We start from the raw sequence: 12500 nt of genomic DNA, 5'->3' as shown, positions 1-12500 counted from the left end.
GAATAAAGCAATACTAACTTTGCGTCCCAAATGGCACCCTATTCCCTACATAGTGCACTTCCTTTGATCAGGGTCCATATGTCTCTGGTCAAAAGTAGTGCACTAAATAAGTAATAGGGTGCCATTTTAAATTGTAAATAGCTCTTCGTGCCCGGATCAAGAAAGTGTGGCAAAGCCTCTGGCCTGAAATTTTACCCGATAATGATAATGTTGATCACATGTTACAGCAGACCCAAAGGGAACTACTGGATGAATGAAAGGGATGAATGAGCATCGACTGCAAGTCACTATTGAAATGAATATGTGTTCTGCGTTAGGAAAAGTTTAAGGGAATTATGGACGACGCTCATCTGTTTATGTATTCAGGTGTGTGTGTGTGTGTGTGTGTGTGTGTGTGTGTGTGTGTGTGTGTGTGTGTGTGTGTGTGTGTGTGTGTGTGTGTGTGTGTGTGTGTGTGTGTGTGTGTGTGTGTGTGTGTGTGTGTGTGTGTGTATTCAGGTGTGTATGTGTGTGTGTGTGTATTCAGGTGTGTGTGTGTGTGTGTGTGTGTGTGTGTATTCAGGTGTGTGTGTGTGTGTGTGTGTGTGTGTGTGTGTGTGTGTGTGTGTGTGTGTGTGTGTGTGTGTGTGTGTGTGTGTGTGTGTGTGTGTGTGTGTGTGTGTGTGTGTGTATTCAGGTGTGTGTGTGTGTTTGTTTGTGTTATAGTATAATACTCTGTTACACACAACACTGCCTCAGGCTTCTGGGTAAATCATATCAATGTATTTATTCATGGTCGGAATGCAGTATCATTACACACACACACACTCACACACACACACACACACACACACACACACACACACACACACACACACACACACACACACACACACACACACACACACACACACACACACACACACACACACACACACACACACACACACACACACACACACACACACACACACACAACCTCCCACTCACATATATTTATCTTATTTAATAAAATCAGTTTGGATGTGAACTCTGACTAAACTCTGCAATACGAATGAACTATAGACATGAGAACACACAGAGACAATGAAGTGTGTGTGTGTGTTTGTGTTTCATATCGCTTTATAACAAGGCAGACTGATGTTACAGAACAGAACACAGCAGAGCAGAACTGAAAAGAGCAGAACAGAACAGAACTTCAGAGAACAGAACAGAGCAGGAGAGAACAGAGCAGGAGAGAACAGAACCGGAGAGAACAGAACAGAGCAGGAGAGAACAGAACAGGAGAGAACAGAACAGGAGAGAACAGAACAGAACAGAACAGAACAGAACAGAACAGGAGAGAAAAGAACAGGAGAGAACAGAACAGGAGAGAACAGAACAGAACAGAACAGAACAGAACAGAACAGAACAGAACAGAACAGGAGAGAACAGAACAGAACAGATCAGAACAGAACAGGAGAGAACAGAACAGGAGAGAACAGAACAGAACAGATCAGAACAGAACAGGAGAGAACAGAACAGGAGAGAACAGAACAGAACAGAACAGAACAGAACAGAACAGATCAGAACAGAACAGGAGAGAACAGAACAGAACAGAACAGAACAGAACAGAACAGAACAGAACAGAACAGGAGAGAACAGAACAGGAGAGAACAGAACAGAACAGAACAGAACAGAACAGAACAGAACAGAACAGAACAGAACAGAACAGGAGAGAACAGAACAGGAGAGAACAGAACAGGAGAGAACAGAACAGAACAGGAGAGAACAGAACAGGAGAGAACAGAACAGAACAGAACAGGAGAGAACAGAACAGGAGAGAACAGAACAGAACAGAACAGGAGAGAACAGAACAGGAGAGAACAGAACAGAACAGAACAGGAGAGAACAGAACAGAACAGGAGAGAACAGAACAGGAGAGAACAGAACAGAACAGAACAGAACAGGAGAGAACAGAACAGAACAGGAGAGAACAGAACAGGAGAGAACAGAACAGAACAGAACAGAACAGGAGAGAACAGAACAGGAGAGAACAGAACAGAACAGAACAGAACAGAACAGAACAGAACAGAACAGAACAGAACAGGAGAGAACAGAGCGGGAGAGAACAGAACAGGAGAGAACAGAACAGAACAGGAGAGAACAGAACAGAAGAGAACAGAACAGGAGAGAACAGAACAGAACAGAACAGAACAGAACAGAATAGAGCAGAGCAGAGCAGAACAGAACAGAACAGGAGAGAACAGAACAGAACAGAACAGGAGAGAACAGAACAGAACAGAACAGATCAGAACAGAACAGATCAGAAGAGAACAGAAAAGAACAGCACAGAACAGAGCAGAACAGAACAGAACAGAGCAGAACAGAGCAGAGCAGAACAGAACAGAACAGAGCAGAACAGAGCAGAACAGAGCAGAACAGAACAGAGCAGAACAGAGCAGAACAGAACAGAACAGAACAGAACAGATCAAAGCAGAACAGAGAAAGGAAGTAAGCAGTTCCATCTCCTCTGCTCTGAATTCAACTCCAGTTCTCTTGTCTCCGTGATTGATGATTGTTCTGTCAGGAAAAGGCTACACTTGTGACTTATGTCATTGAGTCGAAAATAAAAGCCCTGTTTTCGGGACAAAGCAAGTGTTTCTATTCTGAATGAGCAACAAAACAGTCCTCTCTCCTCTTGTCCTTCAAGGATTTCTCTCCTCAGCGGCAGAAATATATATATATATATATATATATATATCTGAGTTGTACTGTTGAATACAGTCAGAGAGCTTCCAGCTATATATATATATATATATATATATATATATATATATATATATATATATATATCTGAGTTGTACTGTTGAATACTGTCTTAATGAGAATAGGGTGCCATAGGGCTCTGGTATAAAGTAGTGCACTATAATGAGAATAGGGTGCCATAGTGCTCTGGTATAAAGTAGTGCACTATATATAGGGAATAGGGTGCCATAGGGCTCTGGTATAAAGTAGTGCACAATATATAGGGAATAGGGTTCTATAGGGCTCTGGTCAAAAGTAGTGTACTACATAGGGAATAGGGTGCCATAGGGCTCTGGTATAAAGTAGTGCACTATATATAGGGAATAGGGTGCCATAGGGCTCTGGTATAAAGTAGTGCACAATATATAGGGAATAGGGTGCCATAGGGTTCTGGTATAAAGTAGTGCACTATATTGGGAATAGGGTGCCATGTGCTGTCTTCTCCTCAATATGAGCACCCTGCATTGTAGACACAGTCAGACCACAGTCAGATGGAGACGGATTTAGAGAGAGAAGTGTGAGAAGTGAGAGACTCAAGTACACCAACTGACACCCACATACACCAACTGACACTCACATACACCAACTGACACTCACATACACCAACTGACACCCACATACAACAACTGACACTGACATACACCAACTGCCACTAACATACACCAACTGACACGTACATACACCAACTGACACTGAGATACACAAACTGACACCCACATACACCAACTGACACTGACATACACCAACTGCCACTAACATACACCAACTGACACCCACATACACTAACTGACACTCACATACACCAACTGACACTAACATACACCAACTGACACTCACATACACCAACTGACACTGACATACACCAACTGACACCCACATACACCAACTGACACTGACATACACCAACTGACACCCACATAAACCAACTGACACTCACATACACCAACTGACACCCACATACACCAACTGACACTCACATACACCAACTGCCACTAACATACACCAACTGACACTCACATACACCAACTGACACTCACATACACCAACTGACACTCACATACACCAACTGACACCCACATACACCAACTGACACCCACTAGTGCCTGATTGACTGACTCTATTAGTCAAATACACATTTTTGTCATCTCCATATTATCTCTGATCAGCTTCCCAGGAAAGGGCTAAGAATAGCTCGTGTTAATACACTATATTTACTCAAGTATGTGGACACCCCTTCAAACTAGTGGATTCGGCTATTCCAGCTACACCTGTTGCTCGGCCATGCCAGGCGTCGAACCCAGATTCGACCGGCAAATCTGGGTTTGGCGGATGCCAGGATAACGATACCAGCCCCAATGCATAAGGCCAACTGTAACGTTTGATGTAGGATGACAAATGGTCTGGGGCTGTTTTTCATGGTTCGGACCCCTTGGTTACCGAGAAGGGAAATCTTAACACCACAGCAAAGAATTACATTGTAGATTATTCTGTGCTTCCAACTTTGTGACAACAATTTGGGGGAGGCCCTTTCCTGTATCAGCATGACAGTGCCCTCACGCACAAAGCGAGATCCATACAGAAATGGTTTGTCGAGATCGGTGTGGAAGATCTTGACTGGCCTGCAGAGAGCCCTGACCTCAACCCCATCAAACACCTTTAGGATGAATTGGAACGCCGACCGTGAGCCAGGCCTAATCTCCCGACCTCACTAGTGCTCTTGTGGCTGAATAGAAGCAAGTCCCCATAGCAATGTCCCAACATCTAGTGGAAAGCCTTCCCAGAAGAGTGGAGGCTGTTATAGCATCAATGTCCCAACATCTTGTGGAAAGCCTTCCCAGAAAAGTGGAGGCTGTTGTAGCAGCAATGTTCCAACATCTAGTGGAAAGCCTTCCCAGAAGAGTGGAGGCTGTTATAGCAGCAATGTCCCAACATCTAGTGGAAAGCTTTCCCAGAAAAGTGGAGGCTGTTATAGCAGCAATGTTCCAACATCTAGTGGAAAGCCTTCCCAGAAGAGTGGAGGCTGTTATAGCAGCAATGTTCCAACATCTAGTGGAAAGCCTTCCCAGAAGACTGGAGGCTGTTATAGTAGCAATGTCCCAACATCTAGTGGAAAGCCTTCCCAGAAGACTGGAGGCTGTTATAGCAGCAATGTTCCAACATCTAGTGGAAAGCCTTCCCAGAAGAGTGGAGGCTGTTATAGCAGCAATGTTCCAACATCTAGTGGAAAGCCTTCCCAGAAGAGTGGAGGCTGTTATAGCAGCAATGTTCCAACATCTAGTGGAAAGCCTTCCCAGAAGAGTGGAGGCTGTTATAGCAGCAATGTCCCAACATCTAGTGGAAAGCCTTCCCAGAAGTCTGGAGGCTGTTGTAGCAGCAATGTCCCAACATCTAGTGGAAAGCCTTCCCAGAAGAGTGGAGGCTGTTATAGCAGCAAAGGGGCGACCAACTCCATATTAATGTCCATGATTTTGGAATGAGATGTTTGGCGAGCAGGTGACCACATACTGTTTGTCATGTAGTGTACATGTAGCCTTAGATATAGATCAATACCTTGATAACATCAGATAACATTTATATTCAGGCGATCTCTGAAACACACTTAGATTATTCCTTTAATGATAAAGCAATAACAATACCAGGATATAACATCTGCAGAAAATACAGGCATGCCTATGGGGGAGGTGTTCACAGCCAGAATCCTGTAAAATCCTAGAGAGGATCTCATGTCAAATGGTGTCAACGTGGTTGTGGTTGCAAGTTCACCTGCCTCATCTAAAGCCTCTTCTTCTGTGGTGCTGTTACCGACCAAGTGCTATTAGTCACTATTTGGATAATATGCGTTTCAATGCTTGCTAGTGTATGTGATGTTAACAGAGATGTCTATTTTCTGGGTGACCTGAACAATGTCCTCTGAAGCTGAATCTTCTAACTGACTAACGCCTGTCATATCACCCAGTTTATCACTCAACCAACTACAGCGAATACTAATGGTGTTGGATCTGTGGCATCCGCTTGTATTGATCACCTTGATCATATTGATCATACTGATCATCTTGGTCATCTTCACTAATGCTGCAGAGCTTTGCTCCAAAAGCAGTATCAGTCACCATTGGATCTATTGACCATAGCAATATCAGTCACCATTTGATCTATTGACCATAGCAATATCAGTCACCATTGGATCTATTGACCATAGCAATATCAGTCACCATTGGATCTATTGACCATAGCAATATCAGTCACCATTGGATGTAATGAGAGACCATAACAATATCAGTCACCATTGGATGTAATGAGAGACCATAACAATATCAGTCACCATTGGATGTAATGAGAGACCATGGCAATATCAGTCACCATTGGATGTAATGAGAGACCATAACAATATCAGTCACCATTGGATGTAATGAGAGACCATAACAATATCAGTCACCATTGGTTGTAATGAGAGACCATAGCAATATCAGTTACCATTGGTTGTAATGAGAGACCATAACAATATCAGTCACCATTTGATGTAATGAGAGACCATAACAATATCAGTCACCATTGGATGTAATGAGAGACCATAGCAATATCAGTCACCATTGGATGTAATGAGAGACCATAGCAATATCAGTTACCATTGGATGTAATGAGAGACCACAACAATATCAGTCACCATTGGATGTAATGAGAGACCATAACAATATCAGACACCATTGGATGTAATGAGAGACCATAACAATATCAGTCACCATTGGATGTAATGACCATAGCAATATCAGTCACCATTGGATGTAATGAGAGACCATAACAATATCAGTCACCATTGGATGTAATGAGAGACCATAACAATATCAGTCACCATTGGATGTAATGAGAGACCATAACAATATCAGTCACCATTGGATGTAATGAGAGACCATAACAATATCAGTCACCATTGGATGTAAGTCGCTCTGGATAAGAATGCTAAATGACTTAAATGTAATGTAAATGTAATGAGAGACCATAGCAATATCAGTCACCATTGGATGTAATGAGAGACCATGGCACTGTGGTAATTAGAAGGAAAGTCAAAGGTTCGGGCCAAAAGTAATTTACAATAAATCATACAAGATGTTTTCTCCAGGACTCTTTTGTTGAACACGTAAAAATGCATGTTGGTTCTGATGCAGATCAGGAAGTGAAACCAGATGCAACACTGGAGGTATTTATACAATGATTTGTTGTAATTGTTGACAAGCAGCTGTTAAAGCTTGAGTCTGTGGGCAGAGAGCGTCGGAGTAGAATTCTATTGGCAAGGGGATAGGCCGAGAGCGGTGTCTCCATCACCCCTGAATGCTCATTTCAGATCAGATCAGAGCGCAGAGCCGCGCGTGGGCACATTTGTTGATATTCTTTGATAGTTGGTGAGTTATCAGTCCAGTTAATAGAGACAGTAAATATCTGTCAGCCGTGCGGAGTCACTGCTTCCGACAAGTCAATTAAACACGCCGAGGCAACATCTCAAGCTGTGTGGAGTCACTGCTTCCGACAAGGCAATTAAACACGCAGAGGCAACATCTCAAGCTGTGTGGAGTCACTGCTTCCGACAAGTCAATTAAACACGCCGAGGCAACATCTCAAGCTGTGTGGAGTCACTGCTTCCGACAAGTCAATTAAACACGCCGAGGCAACATCTCAAGCTGTGTGGAGTCACTGCTTCCGACAAGTCAATTAAACACGCCGAGGCAACATCTCAAGCTGTGTGGAGTCACTGCTTCCGACAAGTCAATTAAACACGCAGAGGCAACATCTCAAGCTGTGTGGAGTCACTGCTTCCGACAAGTCAATTAAACACGCAGAGGCAACATCTCAAGCTGTGTGGAGTCACTGCTTCCGACAAGTCAATTAAACACGCCGAGGCAACATCTCAAGCTGTGTGGAGTCACTGCTTCCGACAAGTCAATTAAACACGCCGAGGCAACATCTCAAGCTGTGTGGAGTCACTGCTTCCGACAAGTCAATTAAACACGCCGAGGCAACATCTCAAGCTGTGTGGAGTCACTGCTTCCGACAAGTCAATTAAACACGCAGAGGCAACATCTCAAGCTGTGTGGAGTCACTGCTTCCGACAAGTCAATTAAACACGCCGAGGCAACATCTCAAGCTGTGTGGAGTCACTGCTTCCGACAAGTCAATTAAACACGCCGAGGCAACATCTCAAGCTGTGTGGAGTCACTGCTTCCGACAAGTCAATTAAACACGCCGAGGCAACATCTCAAGCTGTGTGGAGTCACTGCTTCCGACAAGTCAATTAAACACGCCGAGGCAACATCTCAAGCTGTGTGGAGTCACTGCTTCCGACAAGTCAATTAAACACGCCGAGGCAACATCTCAAGCTGTGTGGAGTCACTGCTTCCGACAAGGCAATTAAACACGCCGAGGCAACATCTCAAGCTGTGTGGAGTCACTGCTTCCGACAAGTCAATTAAACACGCCGAGGCAACATCTCAAGCTGTGTGGAGTCACTGCTTCCGACAAGTCAATTAAACACGCCGAGGCAACATCTCAAGCTGTGTGGAGTCACTGCTTCCGACAAGTCAATTAAACACGCCGAGGCAACATCTCAAGCTGTGTGGAGTCACTGCTTCCGACAAGTCAATTAAACACGCCGAGGCAACATCTCAAGCTGTGTGGAGTCACTGCTTCCGACAAGTCAATTAAACACGCAGAGGCAACATCTCAAGCTGTGTTTGAAAAGCCAGTCAGGTAAAAAAAAGGCTTAGTGTCTTTTTAATTTTAACTTTATTTTACTAGGCAAGTCAGTTAAGAACAAATTCTTATTTTCAATGACGGCCTAGGAACATTTACATTTACATTTAAGTCATTTAGCAGACGCTCTTATCCAGAGCGACTTCCAAATTGGTGCATTCACCTTATGACATCCAGTGGAACAGTCACTTTACAATAGTGCATCTAAATCTTAAAGGGGGGGGTGAGAGGGATACTTATCCTATCCTAGGTATTCCTTAAAGAGGTGGGGTTTCAGGTGTCTCCGGAAGGTGGTGATTGACTCCGCTGTCCTGGCGTCGTGAGGGAGTTTGTTCCACCATTGGGGGGCCAGAGCAGCGAACAGTTTTGACTGGGCTGAGCGGGAGCTGTACTTCCTCAGTGGTAGGGAGGCGAGCAGGCCAGAGGTGGATGAACGCAGTGCCCTTGTTTGGGTGTAGGGCCTGATCAGAGCCTGGAGGTACTGAGGTGCCGTTCCCCTCACAGCTCCATAGGCAAGCACCAGGAACAGTGGGTTAACTGCCTGTTCAGGGGCAGAACAACAGATTTGTACCTTGTCAGCTCGGAGATTCGAACTTGCAACCTTTCGGTTACTAGTCCAAAACTCTAACCACTAGGCTACCCTGCCGTCTTAATTAAAGGGGCGGTGTTGTATTTTGAATATGCAAATAAGCCAATAGGCAGAGGGCTAGCCGACAGTGTCTAATTCTCTGTATGGTGATAAAAATACATGTTGTTTTGTAAAGTGGGTTTCTTACATCATACAACACATTACAATGTAATTTACAGTCACCTATTTGGTCCATGATGTCACAGACCAAGTTTTTAAAAAAATGATATTAATGTCAAACCCTTCGTCATATAACAATGTTTTTTAACAGTATCCTGCAACGTAGGCCTTCACTGAACACCACATAGAGGCTACTGTAGGCTACAGCATAGACATCAGACGATGTTTCCATGTGACAATGTTATGGGATTTGTTGGTAGGCTTACATTATGCTCCAACATCCACAATATCCTATTGGTTACTGTCTAAAACTGTAAGGATTCACAGCCTATTGTTTACTGTCTGGAACGGTAAGGGTTCAGCCTATTGGTTACTGTCTAAAACTGTAAGGATACAGCCTATTGGTTACTAGAACTGTAAGGATACAGCCTATTGGTTACTGTCTAAAACTGTAAGGATGCAGCCTATTGGTTACTGTATAAAACTGTAAGGATACAGCCTATTGGTTACTGTATAAAACTGTAAGGATACAGTCTATTGGCTACTGTCTAAAATTGTAAGGATACAGACTATTGGCTACTAGAACTGTAAGGGTACATCCTATTGCCTACTGTCTAAAACTGTAAGGATACAGCCTATTGGTTACTGTCTAAAACTGTAAGGATACAGACTATTGGTTACTGTCTAAAACTGTAAGGATACAGACTATTGGTTACTGTCTAAAACTGTAAGGATACAGCCTATTGGTTACTGTCTAAAACTGTAAGGATACAGCCTATTGGCTACTGTCTAAAACTGTAAGGGTACAGCCTATTGGCTACTGTCTAAAACGGTAAGGGTTCATCCTATTGGTTACTGTCTAAAACTGTAAGGATACACAGCCTATTGGTTACTGTCTAAAACTGTAAGGATACAGCCTATTGGTTACTGTCTAAAACTGTAAGGATACAGCCTATTGGTTACTGTCTAAAACTGTAAGGATACAGCCTATTGGTTACTGTATAAAACTGTAAGGATACAGCCTATTGGTTACTGTCTAAAACTGTAAGGATACAGCCTATTGGTTACTGTCTAAAACTGTAAGGATACAGACTATTGGTTACTGTCTAAAACTGTAAGGATACAGACTATTGGTTACTGTCTAAAACTGTAAGGATACAGACTATTGGTTACTGTCTAAAACTGTAAGGATACAGCCTATTGGTTACTGTCTAAAACTGTAAGGATACAGACTATTGGTTACTGTCTAAAACTGTAAGGATACAGACTATTGGTTACTGTCTAAAACTGTAAGGATACAGCCTATTGGTTACTGTCTAAAACTGTAAGGATACAGCCTATTGGCTACTGTCTAAAACTGTAAGGATACAGACTATTGGCTACTAGAACTGTAAGGGTACATCCTATTGGCTACTGTCTAAAACTGTAAGGATACAGCCTATTGGCTACTGTCTAAAACTGTAAGGGCACAGCCTATTGGCTACTGTCTAAAACGGTAAGGGTTCATCCTATTGGTTACTGTCTAAAACTGTAAGGATACAGCCTATTGGTTACTGTCTAAAACTGTAAGGATACAGCCTATTGGCTACTGTCTAAAACTGTAAGGATACAGACTATTGGCTACTAGAACTGTAAGGGTACATCCTATTGGCTACTGTCTAAAACTGTAAGGATACAGCCTATTGGTTACTGTATAAAACTGTAAGGATACAGCTTATTGGTTACTGTCTAAAACTGTAAGGGTACAGCCTATTGGCTACTGTCTAAAACTGTAAGGATACAGCCTATTGGTTACTGTATAAAACTGTAAGGATACAGCCTATTGGCTTCTGTCTAAAACTGTAAGGATACAGACTATTGGTTACTGTCTAAAACTGTAAGGATACAGCCAATTGGTTACTGTCTAAAACTGTAAGGATACAGACTATTGGCTACTAGAACTGTAAGGGTACATCCTATTGGCTACTGTCTAAAACTGTAAGGATACAGCCTATTGGCTCCTGTCTAAAACTGTAAGGATACAGACTATTGGTTACTGTCTAGAACTGTAAGGATACAGCCTATTGGTTACTGTCTAAAACTGTAAGGATACAGCCTATTGGCTACTGTCTAAAACTGTAAGGATACAGACTATTGGCTACTAGAACTGTAAGGGTACATCCTATTGGGTACTGTCTAAAACTGTAAGGATACAGCCTATTGGCTACTGTCTAAAACTGTAAGGGCACAGCCTATTGGCTACTGTCTAAAACGGTAAGGGTTCATCCTATTGGTTACTGTCTAAAACTGTAAGGATACAGCCTATTGGTTACTGTATAAAACTGTAAGGATACAGCTTATTGGTTACTGTCTAAAACTGTAAGGGTACAGCCTATTGGCTACTGTCTAAAACTGTAAGGATACAGCCTATTGGTTACTGTATAAAACTGTAAGGATACAGCCTATTGGCTTCTGTCTAAAACTGTAAGGATACAGACTATTGGTTACTGTCTAAAACTGTAAGGATACAGCCAATTGGTTACTGTCTAAAACTGTAAGGATACAGACTATTGGCTACTAGAACTGTAAGGGTACATCCTATTGGCTACTGTCTAAAACTGTAAGGATACAGCCTATTGGCTCCTGTCTAAAACTGTAAGGATACAGACTATTGGTTACTGTCTAGAACTGTAAGGGTTCAGCCTATTGGTTACTAGAACTGTAAGGATACAGCCTATTGGTTACTGTCTAAAACTGTAAGGATACAGCCTATTGGTTACTAAAACTGTAAGGATTCAGCCTATTGGTTACTGTCTAAAACTGTAAGGATACAGCCTATTGGTTACTAGAACTGTAAGGATACAGCCTATTGGTTACTGTCTAAAACTGTAAGGATACAGCCTATTGGCTACTGTCTAAAACTGTAAGGATACAGCCTATTGGTTACTAAAACTGTAAGGATACAGCCTATTGGTTACTAAAACTGTAAGGGTTCAGCCTATTGGTTACTAAAACTGTAAGGTTTCAGCCTATTGGTTACTAAAACTGTAAGGTTTCAGCCTATTGGTTACTAAAACTGTAAGGATACAGCCTATTGGTTACTAAAACTGTAAGGGTTCAGCCTATTGGTTCCTAAAACTGCAAGGGTTCAGCCTATTGGCTAAAAACAGCCTCAGTGTTCATTGGAAACGCGCTGGAAGTTGCAGATAATTCTCACGATGTTCAAGATTCCGCTCACAAGACCTAAAAATTAGCTCGAGAAATTAGA

Source organism: Oncorhynchus gorbuscha, unplaced genomic scaffold (genome assembly GCF_021184085.1).
Source record: "Oncorhynchus gorbuscha isolate QuinsamMale2020 ecotype Even-year unplaced genomic scaffold, OgorEven_v1.0 Un_scaffold_599, whole genome shotgun sequence".
Taxonomy (NCBI): Eukaryota; Metazoa; Chordata; class Actinopteri; order Salmoniformes; family Salmonidae; genus Oncorhynchus; species Oncorhynchus gorbuscha.
The sequence above is the reverse complement of the archived record's forward strand: the minus strand, read 5'-3'. Positions refer to the sequence as shown.